At 46.5% G+C, this 13,202-nt stretch overlaps 1 protein-coding gene across 13 annotated transcripts in view; it reads right to left on the bottom strand.

Moving 5' to 3' along the window:
• ARHGEF9 (Cdc42 guanine nucleotide exchange factor 9) overlaps window positions 1-13,202 on the bottom strand; it is a 307,760-nt gene that overhangs the window by 77,281 nt on the left and 217,277 nt on the right. The window lies entirely within an intron of this gene.

The following is a 13,202-nucleotide window of genomic DNA, read 5'->3' as shown; positions in this document are numbered from 1 at the left end:
AAACTCACTTTATTATTGAATGCAGGGGGTCGTGAAATGTTATCCTGTGGGTATGAGTAAAGGGCAGTAGAACTGTGCTTAGCATGCCCTGATTAAAGGGCTCACCCTCAAGGGAACCTCACTTGTTAAGCAAGGCGTATGGACGCCAAATGCCAGTGAAAAACCAGAGTGGGTGGGGACAGGTGTTCCTAGCAGGTGATGTGGACTCTGTTTAAAGAGTCCCAGACACCATTTGACACTCTCCTCCAGCGTTTAAACTTAAAGATGGAGCTGCTCAAACTCTGAGAGCCCTTGTTTCTGTTCAGTGATTACTAGAGCTGAAATCACGGAGGGGCAGGTCTCGGGGCTAAGCCTCAGTCCTGGTGCGGAGTCCGCGTTGCAGTGAGACAACTCGGAGGCTGCCCCCTAGCAGAGAGATTCCCCACTCCCCAGTGGGGCCATGAAGAACTGGGCTGAGTGGTGGAACATTGGAAGGCGGCAACAGAGAGGTGGCAGACAGGGAGCGGCAAGCCACAGCAGCGAGAGCGTAACAGCGATGGAGTGGGCAGAGAGAACAGCGGCAGCCGGCGGCCAGCAGCAGCGGAGTCCAGCGGCTCTGGCAGAGATGGCTGCAGAGACAGCAGCAAGCCAGCTGCAGAGGCGGTGACCAGCTGCGCGCAGCAGCAGCACTGGAGGCATTGCTTGAAGCCCCCGCCCCAGCGCCTTTCAGGGGTGAGAGGTGAAGCCACACGGATGCACCTCTGAACTCTGGGTCTTTGCTGACCATGCACAGCCAACTGGGAGCGGGATGCAGCGGCGGGACAAGGAGCGCCATGTTAAAGGGACTTGCACACCATAAGATGGGACACTGAGCCAAAGGACACTGGGTTTACTTATGGTTTGCATGCTTTTGCGTCACTGTTGCAGTGTTTTCCCAAATTAATGCTGAGTTCCCGTTCCCTTTGAATACAAGTTTTCTTTTATTATAAACAGACTCAGCGCTGGAGAGTGGGTGTGGGCTCAAGTTGGTTCCATTTTGTATTGTTAAGAGGAACTCCTACATCTTGAACCTGGCCCTTGTTGCTGCCGGCACCACCTGGGGTTACAGCCCATTGACTCCAGCTATAGCAGCACTGGACCCAAATCATTTGGTTACAAAGGCTATGGAAATTTTTAATGCGGATTTTAAAAGAAACTGCAAACACTTTAGTGCCCTCCTTTTTCCAGCTTCATCTGAGATTTCCATTCTTCCCTAGCCCCAGTTCACGGCAGCCACCAGGCCCTGGGCTTGGGTGCCTTTCACTCAGACAAGGAGATCTGGACACAATTTTCTGGACTGCCTGCCATCACTCCCACTCAGTGTGCTCTTAGGTCGTCTCTCCAGGCTCCCATCCTCTGTCATCATAGGGAATTTGGGCCAATGACCAGGATCAGGAATAAGCCTGGATCATCAGCCTGGACTGCTATACCCAGCACTATTTTGTCCTATGAAAAAATAGCAGCAGCAGCCTGGGTACTCATCAGCAACCCTATAATAATAAACCAGCATGGAGTGCTTTCATAAACAACCCACCACTAGGAAAACAATGAGCAAAGCACTTGCCCTAAAGTAATAAGTCAATGAGCACCACACCATTATTTTAAAGGTACACATTGCCCCAGTAAATTTCAGCTACAGACCAATTTCAAACACTTCCTATTAAAAATTTACGAAAAGAATCCAAAGGAAAACTACAGAGAAAATTCAAGATGCATAAAATCTAACATTAGGGAAATTTCACAATGAAAGGCCACCTACACATACAGAAATATAGCTATGTATGCCTTATGTTAAGCCTAGTTCAAAATGCAACCCCTATTACAGAGTCATGATCAGTACTTGCATAATTATATAACTTGCAGAGGCCCTGTCCTTTACAAATTTAAAAAAGCAAGAAATTCACAAAAACTGATGCTAAATACAAATTTCAGCTAAAGATTGTAAATTTGAGTCAAGCAAAGCTGATCGTTTCGTTGTGCTGGTTAATATTACATGTGAGTCATATAAAACCTATTTAAATGTGACTTATTCACTTGAAACTACTCCCAAATTATGCATAAAATAACCAAATGGCATAGTTCCAACATTTGCTGACCTGTAATTATTATGTATTTCACCTAAAGCATATGCTCTATAGAAAGGGCATTTTACCTGAATGCATGCTAAGGACCGATCGCCTCAGAACAGTTAGAGTGCATGATAAAACAAATGTATGATCAGCTATCTGGATTATTAATTACCTTCCATTAGAGATTTGCAATGGCAGAAATAACAGATAATATGTCATCTTGGATTCTAACTCACAATTAAGTAATATGATGGATTAATGATGCAAGCAGGTCCTTTCAAAGAGCTGTTGTCATTTCATTGAACCAGCACTCACCAGTGACCCTACAATAACTACCAGTGTGAGGGGCCCAACCTTGACTAAAAACTGTGTTTAACCAACTAGTGTCTTAGCTCAGTACTCAATGGCAAGACAGAAATCACAAGCCATTGTCTGATACTCCAGTGACCCTACATGAATAAACTGCTGACTAAGAGCTATACCTTACAATCCTCTAACTCAGCGGTTCTCAAAGCCGTTCCGCCGCTTGTTCAGGGAAAGCACCGGTTTGTTTACCTGCCGCGTCCGCAGGCTCAGCCAATCGTGGCTCCCACTGGCCGCGGTTCACCACCCCAGGCCAGTGGGGGCCGCGGGAAGGGCGGCCAGCATGTCCCTTGGCCCGCACCACTTCCCGCAGCCCCCATTGGCCTGGAGCGGCGAACCGTGGCCAGTGGGAGCCGCAATTGGACGAAGCTGCGGATGCGGCAGGTAAACAAACTGGTCCGGCCCACCAAGGGCTTTCCCTGAACAAGCGGCAGACCGGCTTTGAGAACCATCACCTAGCTATGCCAGCATATATTGAGCTGCAGGTATGAATTCTATTCCTCATGCTAAAAGCTTGTGGTTAGCCAATGTCATGACCTTTCCATCTGCGTGTTTGCAGCCACACACAAGATATTGCTACATCTCTGTACTAAAATTATTGTTATTTTTATGACTTATCTGTACTCCAGTAGTGACAAAAGTCCCAAGTCAAGGGGCTCCACTGGCAAGGCGTCGGTGAGACAAATAACTAAGACAGTCTCTCCACATACTCTGCACTCTATATAAGAGGGCACCTAGCTCTACCTTACTCAAGGTAGAGGACTCCCGACAGAAACAATCTACTCTCATCATCCTATCCAGTATAAATCACCGGGGCAGCAAGATGCTGTTTGGGAAGAAGCCATCAATGGGTAGGGTAGGGTAGGGTAGAAGTTAAAGTCCTTTCGATCTTGTAGTTTCCTTTTCCCGTGAGTATGAACGGGGAGGTGAGAACACTGTGGCAGGGCAGCTGGTGGGGGTGCAGGTAGGTATCTGCACCCTCGCCCCCCTTCCTGCTCGTGCATCATATCTCCAAATGAGAACTGGAGACACTGGGCCGGGGTGTCACAGCGTAGTGCTTTGCTTTGGTGGGAGGGGGAAGAAAGAGAAGCATCTTTTCCCCGCTTCCCCTTTCAGGGGGAAAAACTGGGACACTTGATAGTAAAGGGCAGGGTGCAAGAAAGCAGCATTTATCTCTCTGGAACCCCTTCACTCTTCTCTCCTAGTCCTCACTCTCCTTCCCTCCCCAGTCCCCGCGGTCCAAGCTAGCTCATACTTTGCCGTCTGCACCACTCTCAACCCCCAAGTGACTCCAGTCCCCCTTGCTCCAATACTCTAGTCTCACTCCCAGCTCAGAGCCTCCCAACCCCCCTCAGCTCTCTTCAACACCCCCCCACCTCCATGCTGTCCTATCCCCCAGGCTGAGAACCCACCCCTTTCCCATGTGACCTTTCCATGCCTCAGAACCACCTCCCTTAGCTCAGAACTTTTACCCACTCATCACACACGGGCTAAGAAACCTTCTCTTCCCTTCCCTTCCCTCCTGCAGTCCATCAGCTTCAGAAAACCCATCCCAGGCTCATCTCCCTGAGCTCACATACACCCCCTATTTCTTTCTGGGGCTTGAAAAGCGGGAGCAGACAGCAGGGAGCATGTGCAGACAACACTATACTTTGCATCTGAGGGGATAAACAAAAAGAGCCCCCCAAAGCAGCTTGCATTTCTCCCTCTGAGACAAAGCCCACTGAAATCAATGCCAAGTCCTTCGTTGACTTCAGTGGGCTTTGGATCTGGCCCTGTCTGCTGAGGATCACCCTCGCGGCAGCCTACTGTACTGCAGCCACCAGGGCTTGCAACATTTCCAGGCCCAGCAGGAGTCCCCAGTGGCAACAGGTGCTAGGACACCCTGAAGTACATGAGACACGCAAATGCATATTTGTGACATTATTAGCGAGGCTAAGCCCCTGCTAAGCTGCACCAGTGCAGCTGCGCCACTGTAGCGCTGTACATGAAGACAAGCCCTCAGTTAACTGCATACAGATGGCTGCAGACACGCAGGAGCCAGTGAGACGGGGCAACACATTTCCCACTTTATGAAGCAGAAACTGGATCTCTCCTCCCAACCAATGTAGGTGCACAGCAGAAGTGATGGGATGGACTGCACTGACTTATGCATCTTGGGTCTGATTCTAAGACCAGTCTCAATCCAATCTCCATTTCTTGTGCTTGCAAAATTACTGGTGAAAATAAGCGAGGGCATAGTTACCTATATGTGAACCTTCAAGTATCCAACTGAACCTACAAATCAGGTACTGAGATGATTAAGTGGCATTAATTGCATCTGCAATTATTTGTATCTGCACTATGATAAGACAGGGAAGAGCATCTTTGCAAGCAGGCTGGTTAACCTAGTGAGGAGGGCTTTAAACTAGGTTCACCGGGGGAAGGAGACCAAAGCTCTGAGGTAAGTGGGGAAGTGGGATACTGGGAGGAAGCACGAGCAGGAGCGCGCGAGCGGGCACGGGTCCTGCCTCATACTGAGAAAGAGGGACGATCAGCGAGTTATCTCAAGTGCCTATACACAAATGCAAGAAGCCTGGGAAACAAGCAGGGAGAACTGGAAGTCCTGGCACAGTCAAGGAATTATGATGTGATTGGAATAACAGAGACTTGGTGGGATAACTCACATGACTGGAGTACTGTCATGGATGGATATAAACTGTTCAGGAAGGACAGGCAGGGCAGAAAAGGTGGGGGAGTTGCACTGTATGTAAGGGAGCAGTATGACTGCTCAGAGCTCCGGTATGAAACTGCAGAAAAACCTGAGTGTTTCTGGATTAAGTTTACAAGTGTGAGCAACAAGGGTGATGTCATGGTGGGAATCTGCTGTAGACCACCGGACCAGGGTGATGAGGTGGACGAGGCTTTCTTCCGGCAACTCACAGAAGTTACTAGATTGCAGGCCCTGGTTCTCATGGGAGACTTCAATCAACCTGATATCTGCTGGGAGAGCAATACAGCAGTGCACAGACAATCCAAGAAGTTTTTGGAAAGGGTAGGTGACAATTTCCTGGTGCAAGTGCTGGAGGAACCAACTAGGGCCAGAGCTCTTCTTGACCTGCTGCTCACAAACCGGGAAGAATTAGTAGGGGAGGCAAAAGTGGATGGGAACCTGGGAGGCAGTGACCATGAGATGGTCGAGTTCAGGATCCCGACACCGGGAAGAAAGGAGAGCAGCAGAATACGGACCCTGGACTTCAGAAAAGCAGACTTTGACTCCCTCAGGGAACTGATGGGCAGGATCCCCTGGGAGAATAACATGAGGGGGAAAAGAGTCCAGGAGAGCTGGCTGTATTTTAAAGAATCCTTATTGATGTATAAGGTCTACATCCTTATGTGTAGAAAGAATAGTAAATATGGCAGACGACCAGCTTGGCTTAACAGAGAAATCCTTGCTGATCTTGAACACAAAAAAGAAGCTTACAAGAAGTGAAAGACTGGACAAATGACCAGGGAAGAGTATAAAAATATTGCTCGGGGATGCAGGAGTGAAATCAGGAAGTCCAAATCACACCTGGAGTTGCAGCTAGCAAGAGATGTTAAGAGTAACAAGAAGGGTTTCTTCAGGTATGTTAGCAACAAGAAGAAAGTCAAGGAAAGTGTGGGCCCCTTACAGAATGAGGGAGGCAACCTAGTGACAGAGGATGTGGAAAAAGCTAATGTACTCAATGCTTTTTTTCCCTCTGTCTTCACGAACAAGGTCAGCTCTCAGACTACTGCACTGGTCAGCACAGCATGGGGAGGAGGTGACCAGCCCTCTGTGGAGAAAGAAGTGGTTTGGGACTATTTAGAAAAGCTGCATGAGCACAAGCCCATGGGGCCAGATGCGCTGCATCCGAGAGTGCTAAAGGAGCTGGCGGATGTGATTGCAGAGCCATTGGCCATTATCTTTGAAAACTCATGGCGATCCGGGGAAGTCCCGGACGACTGGAAAAAGGCTAATGTAGTGCCCATCTTTAAAAAAGGGAAGAAGGAGGATCCTGGGAACTACAGGCCAGTCAGCCTCACCTCAGTCCCTGGAAAAATCATGGAGCAGGTCCTCAAGGAATCAATTCTGAAGCATTTAGAGGAGAGGAAAGTGATCAGGAACAGTCAGCATGGATGCACCAAGGGCAAGTCATGCCTGACTAATCTAATTGCCTTCTATGACGAGATAACCAGCTCTGTGGATGAGGGGAAAGCGGTGGACGTGTAGTTCCTTGACTTTAGCAAAGCTTTTGACATGGTCTCCCACAGTATTCTTGCCAACAAGTTAAAGAAGTATGGGCTGGATGAATGGACTATAAGGTGGATAGACAGTTGGCTAGATTGTCGGGCTCAACAGGTAGTGATCGATGGCTCCATGTCTAGTTGGCAGCCGGTATCAAGTGCAGTGCCCCAAGGGTCGGTCCTCAGGCCGGTTTTGTTCAATATATTCATAAATGATCTGGAGGATGGTGTGGATTGCACCCTCATCAAGTTTGCAGATGACACTAAACTGGGAGGAGAGGTAGATACCCTGGAGGGTAGGGATAGGATACAGAGGGACCTAGACAAATTAGAGGCTTGGGCCAAAAGAAATCTGATGAGGTTCAACAAGGACAAGTGCAGAGTCCTGCACTGAGGACGGAAGAATCCCATGCACTGCTACAGACTAGGGACCGAATGGCTCGGCAGCAGTTCTGCAGAAAAGGACCTGGGGTTATAGTGGACAAGAAGCTGGATATGAGTCAACAGTGTGCCCTTGTTGCCAAGAAGGCCAATGGCATTTTGGGATGTATACGTAGGGGCATTGCCAGCAGATCGAGGGACGTGATCGTTCCCCTCTATGCGACATTGGTGAGGCCTCATCTGGAGTACTGTGTCTACTTTTAGGCCCCACACTACAAGAAGGATGTTGAAAAATTGGAAAACGTCCAGCGGAGGGCAACAAAAATGATTAGGGGACTGGAACACATGACTTATGAGGAGAGGCTGAGGGAACTGGGATTGTTTAGTCTGCGGAAGAGAAGAATGAGGGGGGGATTTGATAGCTGCTTTCAACTACCTGAGAGGTGGTTCCAAAGAGGATGGATCTAGACTGCTCTCAGTGGTAGCTGATGACAGAACAAGGAGTAATGGTCTCAAGTCGCAGTGGGGGAGGTTTAGGTTGGATATTAGGAAAAACTTTTTCTCTAGGAGAGTGGTGAAACACTGGAATGCGTTACCTAGGGATGTGGTGGAATCTCCTTCCTTAGATATTTTTAAGGTCAGGCTTGACAAAGCCCTGGCTGGGATGATTTAATTGGGGATTGGTCCTGCTTTGAGCAGGGGGTTGGACTAGATGACCTCCTGAGGTCCCTTCCAACCCTGATATTCTATGATTCTATGATGATTCTATGCGGCTGCTAAAAGGGAGACCGGCTTTTAAAAGTCCACCATATTCTGTCTATATGTGACTATATCCCTACGGCTACTGATATGCTGGATTTGCCATGGGAGAGAGAACTGAAATCTCCCTTACAATGTACTGGCCCAGCAGTACAGACCATTTTATTTAAGTATCAGAGGGGTAGCTGTGTTAGTCTGGATCTGTAAAAGCAGCAGAGTCCTGTGGCACCTTATAGACTAACAGACATATTGGAGCATAAGCTTTCATGGGTGAATACATGAAATACATGTTGCATCCAACAAAGTGGATATTCACCCACGAAAGCTTACGCTCCAATACGTCTGTTAGTCTATAAGGTGCCACAGGACTCTTTGCCATTTTATTTAAGCACTCTTAATGTTACACTTCCAGCAGGTGAGTACTGCTTTAATGCCATTCCCCTTTCTCTGCCCTCTAAAACCTCACCTAGGCATCAGAGTGGCCAGTGCTAAATTAATGCTAATTAAATAATAAAAGCCTGGAGGTTGGTTGGCTATCTTTTCAAGATGCCCACACACAACAGGGCTCAGCCCTAAAAATAATGCAGGATGAGAAAGCCAGCTAGACGTGGCCCTTGGAATGATGTGTGTGCAATAGAGAAGAGAATCACAACACCCATTAATGAAAGTTAAACACCCCTACCAAATAGAGCATATGAGCTGTTAAGCACTTAAACAAGACATTGGTTTAATACCTCTCTAAAAACAGTACTTTAAAAGCTTGCAAAGATTTATCTAGCACTACCTCACCACCAGAAAGGAAGTAATGTAAGCCAAAGATAGCGTGTCAGCAAGTACATCAGCAGTCAGGGAAACGTTGAGAATGACACGAAGGAACAAAGGCTATCAATGCACCTTCCCACACACACCAAAACCACAGTGAAATGACCAGATAGAATCTGCACACAACTCTATTTCAATGCTTCAAGGGAAGCCTTACCTTCCACCTCCAGTCCTTAACATGTAGGAAGGGGGTGGTAAATCCTTCTTGACCCCAGATTTGCCAATTAGTTTAACCTCGTAAATATGAGCAAGAATCACTGCTGTTCAGGTGCTGGGAAATACATCCCAGTGACTCATCCCGGCAACCCATAGAATTAAGGCCACATTTACAAATAAACAAATTCTCCCTCCCTGCGCCACCAAGACAAGTGCATTCAACTGCAGTGCATGAGCTGTTCGTCTTTAGGCTGAGTTTCATGGTGATAAGCATTAGGGTTTTCTCCTCTTTAGAATTTACTTCCATGGGAAATGTCTAAGGCCGAAACTGGCCATGCTTAGTTTATCTGTTTTCGGAGTGCTTGAGTCCTGTCTGGGCTCGGTGTGGCACGTTACAGAGAGCCACATTTGGATGTGGAGTTTGCGGGTTTGGTTTGGACCCACCTCTGTTTGGAGCAACCCAACTGTGTGGTGATCATCAGCTCTGCAGTTCCTGGGCCTTTGCAGAGTAAACATTAGTCTATATTAGAAACCTTTTGAGTTCACAAATGGGATTCTGGACCATCATTTGGGGAGCCATTCAGAGAACATGATGTGAATGCAGCAAAAAGCCAAATAGCACATATATAATTCTAGCAATGTTATAGCAGAAGCAACACCTCTATCTAAAAGAGTGAAAAGCCACCAATGTCAGACAGTGTCACAGCTATAAACCCATGGACTCCTTTAGTAAAATTCTGGCCACTTTTCCAAACTTAACTCCCACCCTGTCAGATCCCAGTCAGCTCATGTGATGTTCACTTGACAGTGTGCAGCTAAATACAGGGCTGACATTTGCACCCTGACAGATCAGTTCTGTACTGTTTCCTGGAATGTTCACTTGACAGTATGCAGTTAACTACCAGGTAGATATTTCAATTGGACCCAAACCAAGCTCTCTATCTAGCCTTCAATCTGAAGAACTGTGGAGCCCGCATCTGCTTCTCTAAGATTAAAGAGCTTTCAGTAGCCTCATTTCTCCATGAGTGAGTGGCAGAACAGGATGATTTCTGATAGAAAATCATTCACCATACCACATACCCTCCTCTCCTTTGCTTCCTCTTGTATCCCGACAACTCCCTGTTCCCAACATCTAGTTTCTACCCTTGAAAATCATTGCGCTCTCCCACACTTCACAGCCTCTCCCTGTCCTTCCTTCCTATTTCCCTCCCTCCTTCCAGGTTAACCACAAGTCACAATCAGAGAACTTAAGATAAAGGCAGGCTTTGTACATACAAACAGGTATATATGCTAATCCTACAGATGCAGCTTAGAAGTCCCAGGTATTTGTGTGCATAAACCTTTCACATTAATGTACATAAACATACTGCAGGAGGTGCACTTGCAAGTGTGAATTTTTCCTACAGTCAGACTTTGTGGGTGCCAAATGCCATGCAAAAAGCTGGTCCGACTGGAGGCAGGAAGTATCTGAATTCTCCCCAGAAATAAGATTTTTCCAGCTCAGTTTTGCAGCTAGCAGAGATTCACATGGTTCTGATAAGGATCTAAACTTAAGGGTACTTATTTATAAAGCAATTCCCAAACATGAAGTTCACACGTCACTAATTGCCTCACCGTATCTATCTGTGAAATTCCTTCATTCTAAAACAACATTTTCATGGGATAGTTCCCAGTCTGTGTTTTGAGTTCTCTGATCCATCTTGTCTGCAGTAATATGATCTGGGATCGTATTTGTCTCACTGCTTTTGATCATCTGCAGGACTCTATATTGCTTTGTTTCCTCCTATCATTATTTAATAAAAACGTGGACATAAAAGGCAGTGCAAATATTTGTCAAGTAAATCAAAGCAGAACAACTCTAGCCAGCCCATGGAGTTTGGTGCAGTCATATACATAGAGTAGGGGCTTGTACACACTACCACTTATGTAGGCAAAACTTATGTGGCTTAGATGTGAATAAGCCACCCCCCGAGCAACATAAGTTACACCGACCTAAGTGCCGGTGTGGACAGCGCTATGTTGACAGGAGAGCTTCTCCTGCCGACATAGCTACCGTCTCTCACAGAGGTGTTTTTTTATGCCAACGGGGGAGCTCTCTCCTGTCAGCATAGAGCGTCTTCACCAGATGCACTACAGTGATGCAGCTACAGCGGTGCAGCTATGCCGCTGTAGCGCTTCTAGTGTAGACTAGCTCCGGGACTCAAAAGAAAGAGAGGAACACACACAGTCCTCTTGTAGCAATAAAGCAATTTGTTTAATATAAAGTACACCGTATAGAAAGAGGACGGCAGGGAAAGAACAGCTAAAATCTCCCCTGATTAGTTTCTTGATGAATTCCTGAAGGAGTGTGCAGATTAACCCTCAAATCCTCACAAATTTTTACAGTGCAGTGCTTGGCCTGCAAGCTAATGAGGGGCTAGAGCCACTGCCTCTGAAGACCACCGAAGCCATAGCAGCCACCTGGTGAGAATCACACCTGAGGGTTTTCTTGGTCAGGAAAAGGAGAAAAAGGGAATTTGAAGAACAGAAATCAAGAGGCAAGAAAGATTAGTGGCAACCTCAGACAATGGAGAAGAGGAGAACATGGGAGCTCCAATGGCAGTTATTCTTGCAGTTGATAAACAAGGACAGGGTGGCTCAGTTTGTGGTAGCTTGCAGGACTGTGGTACCGTGTGGAAGAAGCATCGCTGCTTTATAGATCTAAGTGCTTGAATTTCCCTTTCAGCTGCCCATGCAGAACTTGGGGTACGCCATAGCAGGCCTCCATTTGCAATTTTTTGAAATGTCTAGTATCCATTGTAAAGTATTAATTGGCATAGTTGTGGCAGCAGTATGGATTCTGCCTTCTCTTACGCCTTGTCAGGAGTCCATCATTCAGTCCCAGGGAGTGACTCTGAGCTCAAACCCAGCTGAGTACGTATCTCACAGATGGAGGATTTGATCCTGCTCCCAGTGAAGTTAATGGGTGAACTGATTTCAGGGCAGGCAAGAGCAGGCCAAGAGGCTGTGACATTAAACAACACAGGCAAGGAACTCACACGTAAAGGCCAATGCTTCCCTCGGCACAAGAATGATCCCTGAACTACTATTAATGCATCTGATAAAGCCTCAGTGTATCACGGTTTTGGTTTCATTTAACTGATCTCCTTTGTCTTTATTGTCTTCTAAAATCAACTTCATACCCTTCGAATGGCTTTGGGCTAGGGGAATTGTTGGGAGGCTACTGACCCAAATGATCAAGTAGCATAGGCCCTACATTAAGTGGTTTTGTTTATTTGTGTTAAAATAAAGTCTGGTCATGGGTGGTAGGGCTGTTTACGAAACCTGTTACAACCAGACCTGATTAACTGCCAACCCACGCACAACAGCACTGGTTTAGTGAATGAGAACAGGCAAGTGAAACTGACCAGGCTATTTTACTCTTTACCGAGTGGAATTATTAAAAAAAAAAAAAACAATTTGGATTTTAAAAATTTGGCCCTTGTTACCCCAGGTTCTCTCATCAACACAGATGGGGAATATTTTTCACAAATGTGGTCATTATCTGACAAGGCTCAATCTTTCTCCCCTATAAACCAATTTTCAAAACTCCTTTTGACCTCAGTGGGGGCAAGATGGAGCCCAAAGCATCCCATTAAACAAAATGAAGGAAGGAGGGTTAATTAGCTGGGTGGTCTAATCATCATACTTTGCATTACCACACAGGTGACCCATGTTGGATTGCCTGTCCCTCGTCTCTTAGTCTCAGGTCTGGCCAGAGCTAAGAAAGGATCAAGAGCAACATGCTGAAGTCCCACAGTGAGAAGGGTGTGTGTGGGAGGTAAGAGGAGAGCAGGGCTGGTTTTCTATATACCATTAAGGAGCACTGGTTCATGGGTTTTATCCAGGCTTCCTTGGCCAGTAGGGTCACTGGTAAATAATGGCGCCTCAAAGGCTAAAGAATGTTGTAAACATGGGAGAAATGTGAGGAGGAGTCTTGATAATGCAGGAACCTCCAGAAAAGGAGCCGGGGGGAGGTGGAAAATGGTGACTTAAGCAGAGAAATAAAACAAAACAGCATCACTGCTGGATACTGCTTGGGCTTCATCATATATTGAATATAAAACAGCCTTCCCTCCCACCAGCACTGAGCTTGTCAAATTGACTGAAACGTTAAAAGGAAAGCATCATCTTTAGATGATTTTACAAGAGAAAAGAAATCTTCATTTTTGCACCACATCCTCTAGGCTTCAAAGGAATACAATCTATGATCCTGCCTATCCCTCCACCGCAAGAGTAAAGAAAGAAAGCATGAGAAGAAGAAAAAGGACATGGTTAACATCTGGCTCTTGATTCTCTGATGAAGAACAGAGAGATCCCTATTAAAATGGCAAGAGCTGACAATAG

This window comes from Lepidochelys kempii, chromosome 9 (assembly GCF_965140265.1).
Source record: "Lepidochelys kempii isolate rLepKem1 chromosome 9, rLepKem1.hap2, whole genome shotgun sequence".
Classification (NCBI taxonomy): domain Eukaryota; kingdom Metazoa; phylum Chordata; order Testudines; family Cheloniidae; genus Lepidochelys; species Lepidochelys kempii.
This window is presented reverse-complemented; position numbering and strand designations above follow the sequence as displayed.